Raw genomic sequence first — 22,380 nt, forward strand, 5'->3', positions numbered from 1 at the left:
GTAGGAAAAGTGAGAGGCTGAGAGGGCTCCTCAGCCTTCACCCTCCTTCCTGGCAGGTAGCATCTAGGGAGCCACAGCCCCCACGTTTAACTACTGCTTCATCCCCTTAAGTCCCAGGGGGAGCTTCGATAAGAAGTCACAGTACATACCAAGTAGTGATGACCCTGGCACTTCCTCCTCTTGCCTCTAGTTCCCAGCCCAACTGAAGTAGAGCAATGAAATTCCGTTGGCCAGGACAGAACCATAATCCACGTCACCAATTCATTCCTATGGGCAAGAAGATACTCATCTGAAACTGAAGGTCACTGAGCATTAATGCCATCCTTCCAGTACAATCCCTCCTTAGCTGAAATCAAAAACTTTATGAGGTGGAATTTTCCCCATAGATACATTCTAGTTAAGAATGCAGTAGTGGGGCACCTGGGTGGCTCAGTGGGATAAAGCCTCTGCCTTCTGCTCAGGCCATGATCCCAGGATCTTGGGATCGAGTCCCGCATTGGGCTCTCTGCTCCACAGGTAGCCTGCTTCCTCCTTTCTCTCTCTCTCTCTCTCTTTCTTTCTCTGCCTGCTGCTCTGCCTACTTGTGATCTCTCTCTGTCAAACAAATAAATAAATAAAAGTCTTTAAAAAAAAAAAAAAAGAAAGAAAGAAAGAAATGCAGTAGGATGGCCATTGCAGTACACTAAGCTCCACAAAGATGGCCCCGAGGTAAGTGAGAGCCAGCCGGGCATTGGTCATTCTGTGCCTCGCTGAGGAAAATACTTAATTACGGGCAGAGAATATCCTAAGAAGCTGAGAAACAACATGTCATCATATGCATTCATCTGTGCAAACTTGCAGAGAGGAGCACAAGAACAAGCACCTGGATGCTTCTATCAACCTCTCAAGAGTTTTCTTAGAAGCTCTTGGAGAGGTGGAAGACCATGTCTACCAAAGAGAAAGCAAAATTTGAAGACACGGCAAAGGTGGACAAGGCCCATTATGAAAGAGAAATGAAAGCTTTTTGTTTCAAGATCTTATTTATTGGACAGAGAGAAAGCGAGAGAGGGAACACAAGCAGGGAGAGAGGGAGAAGCAGGCTCCCCACTGGGCAGGGAGCCCAATGAGGGGCTCAATTCCAGGACCTCGGGATCATGACCTGAGCCAAAGGCAGATGCTTCACTATTGAAATTAGTTGAAGTTGCCTGGGTGCAACCTGATAAAGTAAAACTTATATGCCCCCTACAGGGGAAGCCAAAAAGAAGCTCAAGGATCTCAATGCACCCAACTGGCCTCCTTCTGCCTTTCCCTTGTTCTGTTCTGAGCATTGGCTAAAAATCAAAGGAGAACATCCTGCCCTATCCATTGGTGACGTTGCAGAGAAGACAGGGAAGGACAAGGAGCAGCACTGCTGCAGATGACAAGCAGCCTCACGAAAAGGCCACTCAGCTGAGGGAAAAAATGAAAAGAATATTGCTGCACACTACACGCAAGGGAAGCCTGAGATGGCAAAAAAGGAAGTCATACAAGCTGAAAAGGCACAAGACAAAGAAGGAAGACCAGGGAGATGAGGAAGATGACGATGATGATAAGTTGGTTCTCGAGCAGTTTTTTTTTTCTTGTCTATCAAGCATTTAACCCCCTGTATACAACTCAGTCCTTTCAAAGAAAAAATTGAAACTTAAGGCTGCGTAAGATTTGTTTGCCCTATAGTGTCTTTTGGCATAGTTAACACACTACCGAATGTGTCTTTAGACAGCCCTGTCCTGGTGGTATTTTCAATAACCACTAACCTTGCCTGGTGCAGTGCAGGGGTGGCAAACTCTGACTGCTTCTAAGTAAATACAAATGTTTAATGAAAAAAAGGCAGTAGGAAATATAGAAGTATACATTTTGCTTGTTGTTGACAGTAACAACAATAAAAGTAATAGCCGCAACTAAAAACAACTCAAATGGCCAACAAATGGGTGACTGGATCAAAAAATTGTGGTATATCCTCAAAATGGAATAGTATTCAGCAATAAAAAGGAATGAACTATTAATTGTCATTGGGGATGGGGTGGGGTGGTTGTAAAATGTAAAGGTTATAAAAAAGGATTGAGAAAATGTCTGAGGTTGATATGTGTATAGTCACTATCTTGAATGTGCAATGGATTCATGGATGTGTACCTGTCAAAATTTACCAAACTATACAGTACAAAAACCTATAGTTACTTTATGTCAACTATCCCTCAAATGGCTATTTTTGTTGAAAGATAAAACTCTTTCCTATTATGCACACATATTTGATCTTCAGTTAAACCGTAAGTTAAGTAACTTCCTAGCTGTTCCTTTAGCAAGCTCATAAGGTGGTCTATCATCTATGTTGCCAGGCAACACTGCTTATGACAAAAATGACCTATAGTTGGTAAATTGCATCTGGACTGGGAGGAACTAAAAATATACTATAAATACCGGAAGGGAATACTATAGCTCTGGCCTTTGTTGAGTATGGTGATCTTGTAATTAGTTATGTCCTTTGAGGGACCACAGAAACTGTACCAGTCTGAGTGATTCTCCCACTTCCCCAGTTGTGGGTCTCGTCCTGCTAATCCTGATTTGTCACCTGGCTGTGGGTGGGAGGGATGAGGACTCCCACTGAAGAAAGGTATTTAACACTGACTTGCTGGCCAGCTTTGGTTCATTACCATATACTTCTGCTCTGTTAATAAATACGGCCCACAACAGTCTTGTGAATGAGAATACTTTGTTACTCAAAATTGCCTGATGTGGAGCACTTCTGCGTGGCTCAGTCAGTTAAGCTTCTGCGTTTGGCTCAGGTCATGATCCTAGGGTCCAGGGATCAACCCCCGAGTTGGGTTCCCTGCTTAGCAGGGAGCCTGCTTCTCCTCCTCCCTTTTTCTCATGCCCGCTTCCCACCCTGCTCATGCTCTCTCTTGCTCTGTCTCAAATAAATAAATACAAAATCTTTAAAAAAAAAATTTTTTAATGATCCAGTGCAACAAGAAAACCATGCAAATATGAATACTGACTAAATATGTGAGTAAAATAAAGAATTAATTAATTTTGTATGTGTGCGATAATAAGACACCTTTTTTAAAAAGACAATCCCTATCCTTTAAAGATAAAGCTCAAATATATACTTGCGACGTTACGTATGGGGAATATTGTCTAGAATTTGCTTCAATATAATTAAGAGGAAAAGGAGGAAAGAGGGTGGACTACAGATGACAGAAGATACCAAAGTGTTGGCGATTATTGCAGCTCAACAATGGGTTCATGGTGGTTCATTTATTAATTCATCTATTTCTGAATATGTTTGAAACTTTTGTTCTAACTCTTCCTTGAGAATGTAAATAGAATACACAAAACTACTGATAGAAGGCACTGGAGAGCAAAGAAGTCTGTCAGGACCTGAGAGGCCAAAATCCTACAGCAAAAGTAGCCCATACTGGCCTCTTTTTTTTGATCTCTCAAGGAATAAGGACATTGTCTGCATGGGGAGTAGGTTTCTGTTTTTATATATAATGTGTGTATGCAGTATGTGTACCTTCACTCACCACCTCCCTATTCTAACTCACTACCTTCAGTTATTTCCTCTCCTCTTGTATCAATTTATGTTACATCATCCTATCAGCATATAAATGAGGGGTCATGGCTCCCATCCCCAAAGGAAATCCTCTCCAGATTTCATTCCTCCTAGTTCCATCTCATTCCTCTGGTCTTTTTACTGGAAACTCCTCGCGTGGGGTGTGTGGGTGCCTCAGTCAGTTAAGTGTCCAATTCTTGATCTCAGCTCAGGTCTTGATCTCACAGTCATGAAATGAGCCTTAAAAAAAAAAAAAAGAAGAAGAAGAAGAAACAAAACAAACCTTGTGAAAATTTTATTTTCCATTTCTCTCTTGAGTCCACTAGAAAGCAAGTTTACCTTGTCCCAATTCCATGAATACCCTTTTCCAAAAATTAACCAATGATATCTACTTTGTTCAAATCAGTAGTCATTTTCTGTCCTCAACACACTTGATCTATCAGCAGCATTCGACACAGCTGGTGACTCTGTTCCTGAAACTCCTTCTTGTCCTGGTTTTCAGACCACCAACAGTTTTTCCTTTTTTGGCCATTTTTTCCAGTGTCTTTTGCTAGAGAACCTAATCACTACCTCCCAAGTACCCCACAACTAGAGTTGCCGGATTTAGCAAAGAAAAATGTAGGACAAACTGTTGTAATTGAAATATCGCATGGGATATACATATCCTAAAAAGTCATTTGTTATTTCGCCTCTAGCCTGGATCTCTTCCCTAACTTCAGATCCGTATCCAACCATTCCTTGATATCTCCACTCACACCTCAAACAGGCATCGCCACCTCGAACCTGTTCAACAGAACTCCTGCTATTCCTATGTAACCTACCTCCCACTGTAGCCTTCCTTTCTGTTAATGCTTTCTCCATTTTAGCCATTACTCAGGCTAAACACATCCATGCCATCCGTGATCCTTCTTTTATGTCCCAGGATCACCAAGTCCTATAGACGTTCTTGCCAAAATGGACCCAGAAATCAATCACTTCTCATCACTCCCAATAATCACCCACGTGCTCTGAGCCACCTTCCATCATTTCTTGCCCAAATTAATGAAGTAACTTCCAATGGTTCCTCTGCTTCTTCCTTTCTTTCTTTTTTTAAGATTTTTTAATTTAATTACTTGAGAGAGAGAGAGAGCAAGCGAGCACAGTGTGAGAGGGAGAAGCAGACTTGCCACTGAGTGGGAGCTTGACCCGGTGTTTGGCCCTAGGACCCTGGGATCATGACCTGAGCTGAAGGCAAACACTTCACTGACTGAGCCACCCAGACATCCCTTCTATTTTTCTATTTTCCATCTATTTTCAACACAGTAGCTGATATTCCTGGTAAACTATGTATGGATCATGTCATCCCTCCACTCCAAACCCTCCAGTGGTTTTCCACTTGACTCAGTAAAGTTGACCTATGGGACCCAACATGTATTCCTCCCCCCGAATTTTTGTCTTCACCTCCAAATTCTCTATCACTGGTCCTCTCTGCTCCAGCATTCTGGCCTCCTTGCCATTCCCTGAACACTTTCCATGGATTCTTCTCAAATACTTATTTAATTCACTGAATACTTAATTCACTGATTAAGTATTTGATTAATTCACTACTACATGCTGTCTACTTAGGAAATAAAATGACTCAGGAAGTAGTACTATTATTGCCTCTGTTGTATGGAAGAGAAGAGATTCTAGGAGGTTATATAATCTGTCCAGCGTCTCACAACAGGATTGAAGTCCTGTAAAATAATAAAAAGGATGTTTACATAATAATATATTTGTACCTATAGCCATCTCCAGATACAATGTTCAGCAACAAGAGCCCAAAGTGGAGAAGTCACCACTCAGAAGCAGCTCACACTACCCCACCTTCCTCCCATCCCCTCCTTACTCATTGTCCAGTCTAGTAGGGGGCACAGAGATGTGGGGTCCTGGCCACAGCAACAGATGGAACAACCCTCCCGGCTATTCCAGAATTGCATCCCCTCTGGATGAGACTGAGTATCCACCCTGCAAGCCAAGTCTTTTAAAGGTCTTTTAAAGACCTCATCTCATCTTTCTCCCCCCAAACCTTCAATGTGCACATAAAGTTTCCCAGGTCCCCCTAATTAGGTCGGTTCAATCATCAGAACCTGTCAGAGCCCAGAGTTCCTTCCTTCCTAGAAGGAATGCAGAGGAATGAGGTGCTTCTGGGTCTTCCAATAAAGTCTAAATCCCTGCCCGTGACCCCAACTCTTACCCAGGGTGAGTCTGAGTCTGGTCTAGCCTAGGGGATCCCCGCACAGCATTTCTGGCTCATGGAGGAGGAATTCCAGAACCCGCGGAGGCTGGGGGCCCCCGAGACCTGCACTCCCTGTTACTCAGATGACTGAGGAAACTGTGGCCAAGTGCCCTCGCCAGGACACCCCATTCCCAGCCCTGGCTCTCGGCTGGCGCAGTCGTCCCCGCTGGCATCCGTGCAGGCCTGCAAATCTTCCCGAGGCCCCGCTTACCTGCAGCGGCCTGCTCACCTGCTCGGTTCGGCTTGGGTTTCCAGCTCTGCTGGCGAAGAGCAGCTCTCACACCGTCGTGACCGGCCCGGGCTTGAGGACCCCCCACCCCCACCCCGCCTTCCCTGCAGCGCTGACGTGTTTCCTCTTCCTCGTGGGAAGAACCCACCTCCCCATCACTGTGAAGGTTGGAGTAGTCCAATTTCCCTCCAAAACCCAGCAGGGAGTGTCCTTTCCTGGGGTCCTGGTCGAGAGTCAGGGGGAGGGGAGACGCTCTGGCCGGTACTGGAAAGGGAGGGGTAGAATCCGATTTGTCTGGTGGGTGTATAGCAGTTTTGTACTAGTGGAAACTGGGTGTGTGGCTTTTAAAACATTCGGATGTGTTGAGATGGGGTAATCTCAAGCAAAAACTGCTCTTTTTAGTTGACACCCGACTAGTGGCCTCTGAGGAGCTGACCGTCAGCCGTGCGCTTTGCCTCCGTCTTCTCCATAGACCCAGTCATCTCTTCATCAGCCCGCCCGTTTGTCCCTCCACTCAGCGGACTGTAAATGCTCGCTTTGCTGGAGCCTTAGAATCCTAGAGCACAGAGACAACAGCCAGCGTGGAAACCAGACATCCGACCATTCCAGGAGAAGAAAAGCAACGCAGGTTTTTTTTTTTTTTTTTTTTTTTTTTTTTTGGCCCTGTTTCTGTGCGGATGACCATCCCCTCGGGAGACAGGGTAAGGCTTTGTTCTTCCGGAACCCAAATCTCGGGCCTTCAGAACTGTGCGCTGAATGGAGTCTAGCGCCATCTGCTGGAAATCTTGAACAGTCACACTGGCCTATGGTTCTAAAATTTCACATGATCTCAAAAAGAATGTGGGGATATCGTGTCCTCTAGTGGACCCTGCAGCAGATGCCCAAGACCTAGAGCTGTAAAGTTTCCAGCCCTTGGTTTTTCTTGAAGTGGTCTGTGCACATTTAGGTATATGTGCATTCCTTCTTTTAACTACTGAGAGCAAAAGTGTTCTGTAACTTCTCCGTTGCCTCTTTTGTTCACTTCACATATGGGCTTTGAAATGCTCCCCCTGGGGCACCTGGGTGGCTCAGTGGGTTAAGCCTCTGCATTTGGCTCAGACTGTGATCTCGGGGTCCTGGTATCCAGCCCCACGTGGGCTGTCTGTTCAGCAGGGAGCCTGTTTCCCCCTCTCTCTTTCCGCCGGCCTGCCTGTCTCTGCCTACTTGTAATCTCTGTCAAATAAATAAATAAAATCTTTTGGAAGGAAGGAAGGAGAGAAGACAACAGAAAAGAAAAGAAAAAAAGAAAAAAGAAAAATGCTCCCTGCGGACACATGGGTAGCTCAGGTAGTGATCCCAGAGTCCTGGGATGGAGCCCAGCATCTGGCTCTCGCTCAGCAGGGAGCCTGCTTCTTCTCCCTCTCCCTGCTTGTATTCCCTCTCTCACTGTCTCTGATAGATAGAGAAATATAAATATGAATATGAATATATATATATATATATATATATATATATATATATATATATAATGTTCCCATATTGGGGCGCCTGAGTAGCTTACTTGGTTAAACCTCCAACAACTCTTGATTTCACCGCAGATCATGATGCCAGGGTCCTGGGATAGAGTCCCAAGTCTGGTTCCCTGCTCAGCGGGGAGTCTGCTAGTTCCCCCTTCCTCTGCCCCTCCCTGCTTCCCCACATATGCACTTGCACTCTCTAGCTTGCTCACGCTCTCTCTCAAGTAAATGGATAAATCTGAAAACAAAACAAAAAAAATTTTCCCATATCGGCACTGATATTTCACTCTTTGGAGTCAACTTGGAGCAAAAGCCTAAATGGGAAATGTATTCACGGTAGAAAAACATTCGGATGTGTAGAAAAAGAGAGTTTCTGGAGAAAGGATACCCTTCCTGTTAGATCAGTGTTTCCTCCAGTATTTTTCTACCTTTTCATTTTCAATAAAAACCACATGTACTGGGTACATTACTAGGTTAGGGACTCTGTGCTCTGTGCTTTATTTAGACATACCATGGATGCTTCACAAGAATTCTGTATTGTAGAAAGAACTGTCTCCATAAAGAAAAGGGGAAAGGGAGACTCAGGACGCTGACTTGGGGCCACAGGGATGCAACTCACTTCTCTGCATTGCCACTACAGTCTGTCTCTTTCAAAAATACTTGTAGGTCTGTAACTTTTTTTAACCCCTTGACCTGGCAATTCCTGATTTGAGAATATGTCCCCAAAGAAAGTCAAAGAAGAGGAAAATCATGTATAAGATTTCCGTGCAAGCAGTATTTATCAAATGGAAGAATTAGAAACACGCCACATACAGGAGAAACAGAATGAGTTTGAACCTTGATGTGAGACAACAAAACTACAGGGACCGATGAAAAATTGCTTTTTTTGCTCCTTTTCTGGATTCTATTTTTGCTAGGACCCACACCCCAGGCCTTACACACATCTTAGAGAACGAATCATATATGTTCTTTTTGTAAAGATGAAGGATTTAACGATTTCTTCTGCGTCTTCTAGCACACTAGATAACATCTAAGGGGGGGCGGGGCAGGGTCAATCGGGAATGTTTTCCCAGACCACTGACTCATCAGGATCCCAGGCTCCAGGGCATAAGTGATTTATGGAGGGCACCGAAACAGTCGTTTTTGTTCCTGGATTACCAAGAAGGCAGGTGCACCAGACCACTGCCCTCAATAAAAACCCCCAGGACCCAAGCAGAAAAAATGAGACTCTGTCAGTATCTATACTCTGTCTTTTTCTTATTTTTTTTAAAGATTTTATTTATTTATTTATTTATTTAGAAAGGGAGAGGGGGACAGGGGAGCAGAGGGAGAAAGAGACAGACAGAATCTTTTTTCTTTTTAAGATTGTATTTACTTATTAGAGAGAAAGTGTGTGTGTGTGTGTGTGTGTGTGTGTGTGTGGCAGAGGGAGAAGCAGGCTCCCCACTGAACAAATAGCCCCATGTGGGACTCAATCCCAGGACCCCAAAATCACGATCTGAGCTGAAGGCAGACGCTTAACCGACTGAGCCACTCTCTGTATGTCTTTAATAAACTCTGCTCTCACTTTGTCTCTGCTTGCCCTTGATTTCTATCCTGCGTGAAGCTAGGACCCTCTTGGATGCTCCTACGAGACAACCCTCCGGGCTGTCAAACCCAGCCAGCCCACATCAGTGTGATCTTGGCTCTGTTACTAACTGACCAGGTGCCTCAGGAAAAGTTGCTTAATTCCTCTGAAACTGTTTCCTCTTTTGCCAAATAAATTTAAGCCGAAAGTCACAGTGATGTTGCTCACAACAAAAAGAGTGTGTATGATACTCTGGTAATAGGTACAATACTAATATGATATTAGCATTAGATCAGCATCCCACAACAAGCAAATAGGTAAGGACAGTAGTAGATTATAAACAAACTCAAGAGCATAATGAGAACATATCAATTATTGACCGCAAAATCATACTTCCTTTTATTTTTTTAAGTATGTTATGCTTTATAGACTGATGGAAGTGCCTAGAACTTAGGCATATTTTTACTCAATCCACAGACATGACATAGTGTAAACACTTTTTCAATATTCTGATTTTGAGGAAAGTGCAAGCAAAGATAGGAAGGAGATTGTTCTGTGTAATTTAAAAATATTTCCTAATTAGTTTCTTATAGAAGATAATTTATATACAATACGAGAGGGTATAATTGTTTTTTAAGTGGCTGTCTCTGAGCTTTTTCCAGCTCACTATTGCACTTAATTCTACCAATCTATCCCTCTGGGTACAGACATTCCTATTTTTCTACACACTTTTTAAAAAAATTTTAAACCTATAGAAAAATTTTTAGTACAATTAACACCAATACACCAATCCCTTAGATGGTCCAATGAACATGTTTGCCATATGGCTTTATCTCTCTATATATAACTATTTTATCTTTAATTTGTTTTGCTAAAGCACTTATTGTTTTTAAGATGTTATTTATTTATTTATTGGCAGGGGAGCACAAGCAAAGGGGCAGAGGGAGAGCGAAGCAGACTCCCCAATGAGCAGGGAACCCGACGTGAAACTTGATCTCAGGACTCTGAAATAATGACCTGAACCGCAGCAGACGCTTAACTGACTGAGCCACCCAGGTGCCCCATGCTTCAGTATTTTTTAATCAAGAAAAACTTCCTTGACTTTTTAAAAAATAAGTTTATTGGGGTACCTGGGTGGCTCAGTGGGTTAAGCCCCTGTCTTAAACTCAGGCCATGATCTCAGGGCTCTGGGATCGAGCCCTGCATAGGGCTCTTTGCTCAGCAGAGAGCCTGCTTCCCCACTCTCTGCCTGCTGCTCTACTTGTGGTCTCTCTCCCCCTGTCAAATAAACAAATAAAATCTTTTTAAAAAAAGAATAAACTTCAAGCCAGTATATGCAGTTTCATGGGGACTGACATGGGAAAGCTATGAAAGCAACAGCATCATCAAAATATTGAAAGTCCTCATCACTCCCCAAATTATTTTTAATCTAAAACAGTGCTCTTGGGACACCTGGGTGGCTCAGTCAGTTAAGTGTCTGCCTTCCACTCAGGTCATGATCCCAAGGTCCTGGGATTGAGTCCCATATCAGGCTCCTTGCTTGGCGGGGAGCCTGCTTCCTCTTCTCTCTCTCTCTGCCTGCCTCTCTGCCTACTTGTGATCTCTGTCTGTCAAATAAATAAATAAAAATATTTTTAAAAAAATAAAACAAAACAAAAACAAACAAACAAAAAAACCAGTGTTCTTGTCTGTCCTACCCTCCCTCCTTTTTTTTTTTTTTTTTAAGAGCATGCACAGTGGGGATGGGCTGAGGTAGAAGGAGAGCGAGAATCTTAGGCAGACTCCATGCCCAGCACTGAGCTGGATATGGGGCTTGATCTCCCAGCCCTGAGATCATGACCTGAGCTGAAATCAAGAACTGGACACTTAACTGAGCCATCCATGCACCCCTTGTCTCATGACACTTATAAAGACTCAGGCCAATTGTCCTGTTGAGTGTTCCACACTCTAAATTAACCTAATTGCTGCCTCATGATTAGATTCAGGGTTAAACACTTTTGGCGGAATATTGCATAGCTGGTGTCGTGTTCTTCCCACTGCATCTCGCTAGTGAACACATAAGGTCAGTTTGATCCCTTGGTTTAGGTGGTGTCTACAAATGTCTCCATAATGAAGGCCCCTTTCTCTTCATAATTAAAAGTAATTTGTGGAGTGGATACCCCATTCCCTAACAATGTTTTCTCAAAGTCTAACCAGTGACGATTCTTGCTTGAATTAGTGATCGCATTGTGCACAGCAAATGGTCGTCCTCTAATTTCTGTGCCTCTACATTTACTTGGGGTATTCTTCTCTAAAGAAGAATTTAACCTCCCTGACTCTCCCCCTACCTCTTTAAAGTCACCTTTGAACTCATAAATTCTTTTTTTATCTAATGTGTTATAATCCATTACTTTTGTTTCTGAGGCTCAAAGTCTTCCACATTTGGCCAACTGAGCCCCTTTACACTGACTTTTGTGTCATTGTAACAATTCCTCACATTGTAACAAGTCCTCAGAGCACATTCTTGCTCTGACATAAGAGAATTCACATCTTGCCCTTGCCTGATACCCATCTAGAATTGGCCGTTTCTCCATGACACCCTGCCTCCTTTGATTGGTGAAGGACATTTAAAAATCAAGATCTAGAGGAGTAAACGTTACTTTTTTTTTTTTTAAGTAGACTCTGCACCAGATGTGAGACTCGAACTCATGACCCCAAGATCAAGAGTTGTGTGCTCCACCAACTAAGCCAGCCAGGAGCCCTGGGAGTAAACCCTTTTAAATGTTTGATGTGAAACCTTTGAGAGTGTACATTTTAAGATCTATGAAGATTAAAAATAGAACAAGTATTAACAACAATCCCGCGGGCGCCTGGGTGGCTCCATCAGTTAAGCGTCTGACTCTTGATTTTGGCTCAGGTCTTGATCTCAGGGTCATGAGATGGAGCCCAGAGTAGGGCTCACGCTGGGTGTGGCATCTGCTTAAGATTCTCTCCCTCCCTAAGGGCACCTGGATGGCTCAGTCGGTTGAGTGTTCAACCCTCGATTTCGGATCAGGTAGTTATCTTGGGATTGTGGGATAAAGCATTGTGGGTCCCGCCCTCAGGCAGGGAGTCTTCTTGGGATTCTCTTTCTCCCTTTCCCCTTGCACCTCCCCCTCTTAAAAAATTCCTAGTGGAGTAGGGGGTGAAGCTGTGAAGAAGACACACTGTGGATCCTCAAGCAGTGGTCTGCAGCCATGATTCACAAAGTGTGCTTTCTGGAAAAACAGCATCAGGACCACAAAGGAATTTATTAAAAATACAAATTCTTGGGCACCTGGGTGGCTCAGTGGGTTAAGCCTCTGCCTTTGGCTCAGGTCATGGTCTCAGGGTCCTGGAGCAAGCCCTACATCGGGCTCTCTGCTCAGCAGGGAGCCTGCTTCCCCCTCTCTGACTGCTTGTGATCTTTCTCTGTCAAATAAGTTAAAAAATAAAAATAAAAATTCTTGAGCCCCACCTCAAAATGAATGAATCAGAAAATCAGGGGTTATGGGTGGTGGAGCAGAGGAATTGTAATGTCTAAATGGGATGTCTCTCCCAGTCAGATGGGGGCCCCCAAATGTCAGGAGATGATTGGGTGGAAGCAGTGGCAAGAGGGGAAGAATTCACCTGAGGCGGAACAAAGAAATGTATTGAATACACCCTAAGGGAGCTGTGGGTGGGACTGCAGAGGAGAGTCTGTTTTTAAAGGCGGGGAGGTGCAGAGGTAAGGGGACAATGGTTTTGGTTACTGCTTAGTTGTAAGTAGACCATGGGTCGCTTAGAGCCCGTGGCGATTTTGAGGTGGGTTGCCTGGTGGACCTGTCTGTATTCAGCCCTGGGCTCGCTGTGGACCCCTTCTGCATTCCATCACCCAAGCCTGTTTGCCTAAAAGGGACCTCTACAGAAGCAAGTCCATGTTATTAAAAGCCTATCAAGTGATTCTGGTGTATCCTAAAATTTGAGAACCTTTCGTCTGGAAATTCATATGAAGGAAGCTAGAATGTATCATCCCAAAATAATGCCTCTTTGACATTAAAGTGATTTTGAGCTGAAGGCAATTAAGCAGCTGCAAACCCAGATAGGCTCCTTCTCTTCTGCCTAAAGATGGTGTATAAATGCTCGTACTGCAGACAGTTGCTAATCAGCTCAAAGAGGACACTAGAGGAATCCGCAAACAAACTCGAGTCCGTTAATTCCGGGCCATATATTTAACTTCCCACATTTTGCAACCCTAGGAAACCTCAAACTACTCTTTTGTCCTCCCATTTCTCTATGAATATATTGTTCTTTGTTGAAGATACTCCATCAGCTGGATATAAACCACCATGTTTACTTTTCCTTTAGGTTTCTCCTACTAGCAGGACGTAGCATGCCTTAATAAACTGTTTTTCTCTTACTAATCTTTTTGTTTATTTTTTTAAAACATTTTATTTATTGAGGCACCTGGATGGCTTAGGCAGGTAAGCATCTGCCTTTAGAGGTTATCAGGCTATTTGCTCTCTGTTCCCCAAATTCTTTTTTTTTTTTTTTTTTTTTAAGATTTATTTATTTCTTAGAGAGACTTCACACATGGGGGGCCGGTGCAGGGGCAGACGGAGAGAGAGAATCTCAAGCAGACTCCATGCGGAATGTGGAGCCTGCCCCAGGGCTCAAACTTAGGATCCTGAGCTCACGACCAGAGCTAAAACCAAGAGTTGGATGCTTAACCGGCCATGTCAGGCAGGCACCCCAAGAACCCAAATTCTTAACATGGCTTTATGCTAACTGTCCCCTGCTTCCCTCACTTGCTTCCTGGAAAGTAATTCTCTGTGCCACTGTTCCAGGAAGAAACGTCACTGATAACTTCTCAGTTTACCAAAGCGCAAGGGCATTTGAAGGTAGATCTCTGACCTCCAAATTTATTTCTACCCTTAATCTACTGGGTTAAGAGAGGAAGTTGCTAGTGTAACTGGATTAATGGGAGTCTACTCCTTAGTGAGTGACCGATAAAGATGACACTCTTAGAGTTGTCGCACAAATTAATCTTTATTTGCAGCAAATAAAGAGATCACGAGGAATAATTTCCAAAGCCTGACTACTCAAACAGGGGTGAGCAAGTTCTTTTTATTTAGGGTTTAGGATGAATATTTAGAAAGGGAAGTTTTGGAAGGGCGGACATAAGGTTGCACAGGTGTACTTAGAGAATATGTCTATTCATGCCTCATATGCTGTGTTAACAAAGTTTGCATTCTTCATAGGATGAAGAGTTAAATGTTATAATGAAGCAGAGGTAACTGTTGGACACTTCTAGGCTCATCTAGGCAGGCCACTGACTTGGTGGTTGAGTTCAGGTTGGCTTAGGCTGGCCTAGGCTGGCTAGTTCTTGATCTAAACTAGCAGATAGTCTAGGACTAGTCTGTGGTAAGACCACTTGAGTTAAGGAATTTGGGGCCTTGCTTGCTCATAGGCTATAATCATGTCTGTTGACCTTGAGTCCAGTCTTCTGCAGAAACAGCTAGTATATTTGTTAGTGGGGCCTGAAAAGAAGCAATAGATAATTAGGGAGAAACGGTTTTCCGAAAAACAAGTTTTACATTTCCTGCTAGTTTTAACCTCATTAAACCTATCGGGCACGGTTTCAACAGGTGCCCGGAAGTAAGTGGACTTAGTTAAGCCATTTACGTGAGGCTCCTGTTTTATTTTTATTTTGGTCTTCCTGCATGATTTGCCCTCAGACTGTTTTTTTTCCTCCACCTTCTATATTTTCTGTTGGCCAGATATGGTGGATGCCGTTCACTCATTCTCCTAGCAGCCCTGTGTGTTGGTAGCCACTGTGCGCACAGTTAGAACTCCCTTGGGTTCAGCTACCCCTGCTAACGGGTTGCTGCAAAGATACAGAGTCCGGGCAGTGTATAGTGAAGCTGCTCTTGACAAAATTTCCTGTACATTCAAATCTGAAGACAGGTGTGGGGTTCCCTGGCCATATACCTCAGGAAAGATGGTTATTTGCAGCTGGCATATGGGTGGCAGGCAAGTAGAAGGATAAAAATAGCTATTGTAAGGGGCACCTGGGTGGCTCAGTTGGTTAAGCAACTGCTTTGGCTCAGGTCATGATCCCAGGGTCCATGGATCAAGCCCCTGTCAGGCTCCTTGCTCAACAGGGAGCCTACTTCTCCCTCTCCCTCTGCCTGCTACTCTGCCTGCTTGTGCTCACTCTCTCTCTCTGTCAAATAAATAGAATTTTAAAAAATAGCTATCACAGACACCCTAATGGCAATGTCAGTAAAGTTATTTAATCCTCAGTGTTTTGGTGGCACCTGGTTGGCTCAGTGGGTTAAAGCCTCTACCTTGGGCTCGGGTCACAATCCCAGAGTTCTGGGATCAAGGCCCGCATGGGGCTCCCTGCTCAGCAGGGAGCCCGCTTCCCTTCCTCTCTCTCTGCCTGCCTCTCTGCCTGCTTGTGATCTCTGCCTGTCAAATAAATAAATAAAATCTTTAAAAAAAAAAAAAAGGTGTTTTTCGTGATTATATTGAAGATATTTAACAATACTAGAGAATAATTTGCAAATGACATCCAGAACATTTTTTTTATTTTAAGATTTTATTTATTTATTTCCAGAGAGAGAGAGCACAAGCAGTGAGAGGGGTAGAAGGAAAGAGAGAAGCAAGTTCCGGCTGAGCAGGGAGCTTCCATGGGACTCAATCCCAGCACTCTGGGATCATGACCTGAGCCAAAGGCAGACACTTGACTGACTGAGCCCCCCAGGCATCCCCGGAACCTTTCTTTAAACACTGAATTTAAGTGACAAATACTGAGTGTAATTTCTGATCCAGTTGTTTTACCAGGCTTTTAATTTTTACTTTTTTTTTTAAATTTTATTTATTTGTTTGACAGAAATCACAAGTAGGCAGAGAGGCAGGCAGAGAGAGAGGAAGGGAAGCAGGCTCCCTGCTGAGCAGAGAGCCCGACAAGGAGTCGATCCCAGGACCCTGGGATCATGACCTGAGCTGAAGGCAGAGGCTTTAACCCACTGAGCCACCCAGGCACACCTACTAGGCTTTTAATTTAAATCTTTTTGTACTATGTATACTATATACTCACAACATAACTATTAGTGTGTGTACATGTAAGTCATATGAGAAGTGATTGGCAACTAAGTGTCAGGCACTAATTCTGCTGTTTGAGAAAGGACAGGAATCCAGGAGTCCCTACTCCCCTGGAGAGGCAGACAGAAAACAAACACATAACACTCCTGCCTATAGGTATTTTATTTTTATTTTCTTAAATATTTATTTATTTATTTTAGAAAGAGAGAGTGAGGGGAGGGCCAGAGGGAGAGGGAGAATATCAAGACAACTCCCGCTGAGCATGAAGCCCCATGTACGGCTCTCTCTCAGGACCAAGAGATCATAACCTGAGCCAACACCAAGAGTCTGAAGTTTACCCAACTTCCCCACCCAGGTGTCCCTAGAGGTCTTTTAACGAAACATTTTAACATGGTTTCTTGGGGCACATGGGTGGCCCAGACAGTTGAGCGTCTGCCTTTGGCTCAGGTCATGATCCCAGAATCCTGGGATCAAGCCCTCTATCAGGCTCCCTACTCAGCCAAGATCCTGCTTCTCCCTCTTCCTCTGCCTGCTGCTCTGCCTACTTGTGCTCTCTCTGTGTCTCTCTGCCAAGTAAATAAACAAAATCTTTTTAAAAAAATAAGTTTCTGGGGCACCTGGGTGGCTCAGTGGGTTAAAGCCTCTGCCTTTGGCTTGGGTCATGATCCCAAGGTCCTGGGATCAAGCCCTCCACTCAGCAGGGAGCCTGCTTCCTCCTCTCTCTCTGCCTGCTTCTCTGCCTACTCGTGATCTCTGTCTGTCAAATAAATAAATAAAATCTTTAAAAATAAATAAATAAATAATTTTATAAAAAGTTTCTAACCCCTGCTACATTGCAAACATGAAGTATCGGATAATGCAGCTGACAGAGAAAAATAAGAATGGAAATTGATGCAAAGCCTTCAAAACCTTTGTGACTCTTTTTGCATGAGCTGAGTACGCACGTTCCCTATGGATCAGCAGTTCCACTCCTGTTAATTGACTTTGCAGAACTGTGTACACACGTAAAAGAATGCTCATAGCAGCACTATTCCTAACAGAGAAAATGTGGAAACAACCCAGTGTTTTTTACTTTTTTTTCTTAAGATTTTATTTATTTATTTGACAGAGAGAGATCACAATTAGTCAGAGGCAGGCACAGAGAGAGGGGGAAGCAGGCTCCCCACTGAGCAGAGAGACTGATGCGGGGCTCGATTCCGGGACCCTGAGATCATAAATAAAGCTTTAACCCAATGAGCCACCCAGGCGCCCCCTGACCCAGTGTTTTACAACAACAGAAGAGATTAATAAAATTGTACTATGTTCCTAAAAAGAAATACAATCCATCAGGAAATAGGTTTTGGGCCACTTGGGTGGCTCAGATGGTTAAGCATCTGCCTTCGGCTCAGGTCATGATCCCAGGATCCTGGGATTGAGTCCCACTGAGGCTCTTCTGCTCAGTGGGGAGTCTGCTTCTCCTTCTCCCTCAACTGCTTCCCTGCTTGTGTTCTTTCACTCTTTCTCTCTCTCTCTCTCTCAAATAAATAAATAAAATCTTTAAAAAGACAAAAAGGTTTTGAAAAAATAGGAAAAAAATGGATTTATTCCCCACACGTAATCTTGAGCTAAAGAGCCTAGAAATAAAAGACAATGTATGATTCCCTTGTATGAAGATAAAACATGAAAAACCAGTCTGTGGGTTATATTTGGAGAGTGGCAGTAATGACGGAGAATGGCCAGGAGGGGGCAAGAGTGGGGGTGGATTATGTTTCTATTTTTGGACCTGGGTGGTGGTTACAAGGCTTTGTTCTCTTTGTAATCATTTATCAAGACAGGCAAAATGATGTCTGTTTGTATTTTTATGTCTGTGTGTCTACATTAATAGAAGTTTATTATTTATTTATTTTTAAAGCTGCTAATTTGTCTTTATGGGTATGCCAGGGAATCTGTATTTACCTCAAGATTTTGGTGATGGTAATAAAGCCCCCTGTTGTGTCAGCAACTGGAAATCATGGTGAAAAGGACTGGCTTCAGTGCATAGGAAGACAAAACTGAGTTCCCATTCCTGGTCACTCACCGGCCAGCAGCATGACCACTGACATGTCACAGGGTAGGGCCTCACCAAGCTTTGGTACGGCCAAACCTCTCTACCCTACAAAACCTCCTTTGCCCTTTGCTCAGAGGACCACAGAGTGGAGCCATCGTGAGAGTGGACTCTGGGCCAAGACTCTGGGTTCGAATCCTGTCTCTACCAGCTATTGGCTGTACTCTTGGCAGCATGGGTTCACTAACTGCTGTGTGCCTCAGTTTCCTCCCCGGTGAAATGAGAGTGGAGAGAAGTGGGAAGCAAGCACTGGGACACAGAAGCTATGTATGTATTTTCTGTGATGGTCGTAGGTATGAATGGCTCCGGAAGCCGCTAGAAGTCAGCCTATGCTGCGAATCTCAGGTCTGGACTGTATGGTCCCCGTGAAGGTGGTTTCTGAAATTGGTTCTACCACTTCTCAGCTGTGCCCCTGCTGGGTGCCAGGTGCACGTTCACGCAGCTGTGATGAGGCCAAGAATCTCAAATCCAGTTCGTTTTATTGGTGACTATAATGGTGTTCAGGTGCTAGTTAGAGAAAGGGCTTCCTCTTGATCTAGCAGCTTCTAAAAATAGACATTTCTGGTCTTTATGTAAGACGACAATATGGAGGGGTGACAGGGCCTGACACTGGTTTGTGTCTTTAAAAAACAAACAAACAGGGGTGCCTTGGTGGCTCAGTGGGTTAAAGCCTCTACCTTCGGCTCAGGTCATGATCCTGGGGTCTTGGGATCGAGCCCCACATCTGGCTCTCTGCTTGGCAGGGAGCCTGCTTCCTCCTCTCCCTCTCTGCCTGCTTCTCTGCCTGCCTGTGATCTGTCTGTCAAATAAATAAATAACAAAAAACACTTGTTTCTTGGATGCGAACTTGTTTCCTGGATGCAAAATTTGTGAACAGCTTCATGTATGATCACAAAGAGAACACTGCTCTGAAATAACCATTAGATTTTCAAAAAGATGTTACCAGCAAACTCCCCTAACCAGCCCCCAGTCTTGGGGTCAGGATACTTTTCCTAAGAGCCATGAAAAGAGATGGGTTTTTTAAGCAGAGGGAAAATGAGATGATTTTTTTCTTTCCTTGAAAAGTGTATTCCCCTGGGGCCTGGGTGGCTCCGAAGGTTAAGTGACAGACTCTTGGTTTGACTCGGGTCATGATCTCGTAGTAGTGAGATGGAGCCCAAGCCTGGTGTTGGCCTGGACTCTGCTTCCCCCTCCCTCTGCCCCGCCTTCAGGTGCTTGTGCGCAGGCTCACTCTCTCTCTCTCTCAAAAAGAAATCTTAAAAAAATATATTTTTTAATTAAAAGAAAAGAAAAATGCATTCCAGAGAACAGAATGATGGTGGGAGAGGGGCAGGGAGCAAAGAATATGCCAGAAAACAGAGCAGTGATCCAGGAGAGAGCTGCTACCCCCATGACTTGGAGATGGAAATAGAATTGGGTAAAAGTAGTTTGGACAGGTGTGGATGGAGGAAGCACTCACTAAAATAGGGAACCGTGTAAATTTAACACGCTTGGGAGAAATTGAATTCGATGAGAGGCAGAGCTAAGTATTGGTGATTTGGGAAGAAGCATCTAGAAATACCAAAAGGCAATTGGACTTTCTGGCTCAGGGCTTGAGAAAATTATCTGAACTAGCGGTGCAGAGTTAAGAATCTCCAGGACATAGGTGCTAACTGTAGCATCACAAGTGAGGGAGATCCACTCCAAAGTAGAGCACTTGTAAATTTTAGCAGGCATCAGAATGGATGGAGTTGCTTATTAAAACGCAGATTGCTTGGCCCCCACCCCAAGGTTTCTGATTTAGTAGTCTTAAGGGAGAAGGAGCAAGAAGCTGCATTTCTTTCTCTTCCTTCCTCCCTCCCTCCCTTCCTTTCTTTCTTTCTAGAAGCTGCATTTTTAATAAGCACCCAGTGGTGCTAATGATGTTGCTCAGGAGACTGTACATTCAGAACCATTGGTGTCCAGTAACAGGGCGTCACATATAAACTTTTGGATTCTCTAAATGCCCCATTTGTCATTTCTTCCAGTTTCTTGTCTTTTACCAAAGCAACAAATCAGTGTTACATATTCAACACAGCAGGCGAGTCGTTCCCTCCCAGTGTTCACACAATTAGAAGTACATTTCTAGTTCAGTTTTCAAGGTAAGATCTCTCACTAAATTGTTCTCTAAATCCCTGCTAGCAGTTCATTCCCTGGGACCCTGGCAGGGCACAATTCTGAATTCCAGGCTAGGAGAGGGTGGCTGCCCATCCTCAGAGAACTCACAGAATCAGTTGTTCAACTTTGATGCCGTTTCTGGAATAAAGACGCTGAGAGTTCTAATTATCAGTCCAGCTCCCCGCGATCAACCCCTTCACCTCCATCATCAGGCTTGCAGGAGCACCTGGCAGGCTCAGTCGGTAGAGCACACAATTCTTGATCTCAGAGTTATGAATTAAAGCCCCATGTTGGGTGTTGAGCCTCATTTAAAAAAATAATAATAATAATAGGGGCACCTGGGTCGCTCAGTGGGTTAAGCATTTGCCTTTGGTTCAGGTCATGATCCCGAGGTCCTGGGATTGAGCCCCACATTGGGCTCCCTGCTTAGCAAGGAGCCTGCTTCTCCCTCTCCCTCTGCTGCTCTGCCTGCTTGTGCTCTCTCACTCTCTCTGTCAAATAAATAAATAAAATCTTAAAATAATAATAATAATAGGGGTGCCTGGGTGGCTCAGTGGTTTAAGGCCTCTGCCTTTGGCTGGGCCAAAGAGTCCTGGGATCGAGCCCTGCTTCCCTTCCTCGCTCTCTGCCTGCCTCTCTGCCTACTTGTGATCTCTGCCTGTCAAATAAATAAATAAAATCTTAAAAAAAAAATAATGTTTAACATCAGGGCACCTGGGTGGCTCAGTGGGTTAAAGCCTCTGCCTTCGACTCAGGTCATGGTCCTAGGGTCATGGGATGGAGCCCCACATTGGACTCTCTGTTCAGTGGGGAGCCTGCTTCCTTCTTTCTCTCTCTGACTGCCTCTCTGCCTACTTGTGATCTCTGTCTGTCAAATAAATAAATAAAATCTTAAAAAAGATATAATGTTTAACATCATCAAGCCTTTAGTCCTGCCTTTCTACTCGAGTTGTTCTTCATGGTGGTTTTCTTTCCAAATCCATGGGCCACTTTATTACCTATGGACTCAGGAACTGAACTTTGTCCACCAGTCTCAGTGCTGCTTCACAGTTGCTTTCCTTTTCCTGCTATCTGTGCCTGTGGACCTTTTCCACTTTCTGTCAGTGGCTCTCTGTTTTCCGTCCCCACAGGCTGGTATTCAGCAGAGCATATATGCTCCTCCTTCCCTGCTGTGTGAGCTTCAGGAGAGCGGGGACTGGACAGGGAAATGCCTCCCCGACCCCCCCTTCACCCCTCATCATGGAGCAGGTCTGGCACGCTCAGCTAGGACAGGCTGTTTTCTGTTGAACAAAACAGCTTCACAGAACAGCAACATCAGACAGGGCCACTCTGTGACTCTGCTGTATCAAGACAAAAACAAGATGACTCTTACTGGATCTGAATGCAGAAAAAACAGGCCATTCATGATCACACATGACCAAAAATGACCAAACACTGGCATCTCCTGGCAAATGTGACAGCTGATACGTCACGGAGCCAGCCCCAGTCTAGTCTTCTCCATCCACATGATCTAAGGCTCCAATCATCGAATTACTCCTCTTCCTCACAACATCCCATCAGAACAGTGTCCTCTTGCCTTAACTCTTCCAAATCACCTAACACAACCCAAACCCTAAAATAAATCCTTTTTACCACCACCTCACTGAAGTGCTCCATGGTTCTTCATGGTGTGTGCTGTTCCTCACTGAGGTAATGAATCAACCACACAAATGCATGTGTGGTCCTGGTCACTTCCGACAGAGTGTGTTGACAGAGACAGAGGAGAGGTAGACCTTGTGGGAAGAGAGAGCAGAGGCAGGCTTCTCTCACGCTAGTGGGAGGGAGCGCGGGAGGTGGGCCTGTGGTTTACAAGGATCCTGATGTGTCCAGAATCACTACTCTCAAGCCATAGTTCCGGCTCTGATATCTGCACTGAGTGGCAGAGTTAGGACCCCGGAGAGGGAGAGTACATCCTTACC

The sequence above is a fragment of the Mustela nivalis genome (assembly GCF_964662115.1).
Source record: "Mustela nivalis genome assembly, chromosome: 4".
In the NCBI taxonomy this organism is placed as follows: domain Eukaryota; kingdom Metazoa; phylum Chordata; class Mammalia; order Carnivora; family Mustelidae; genus Mustela; species Mustela nivalis.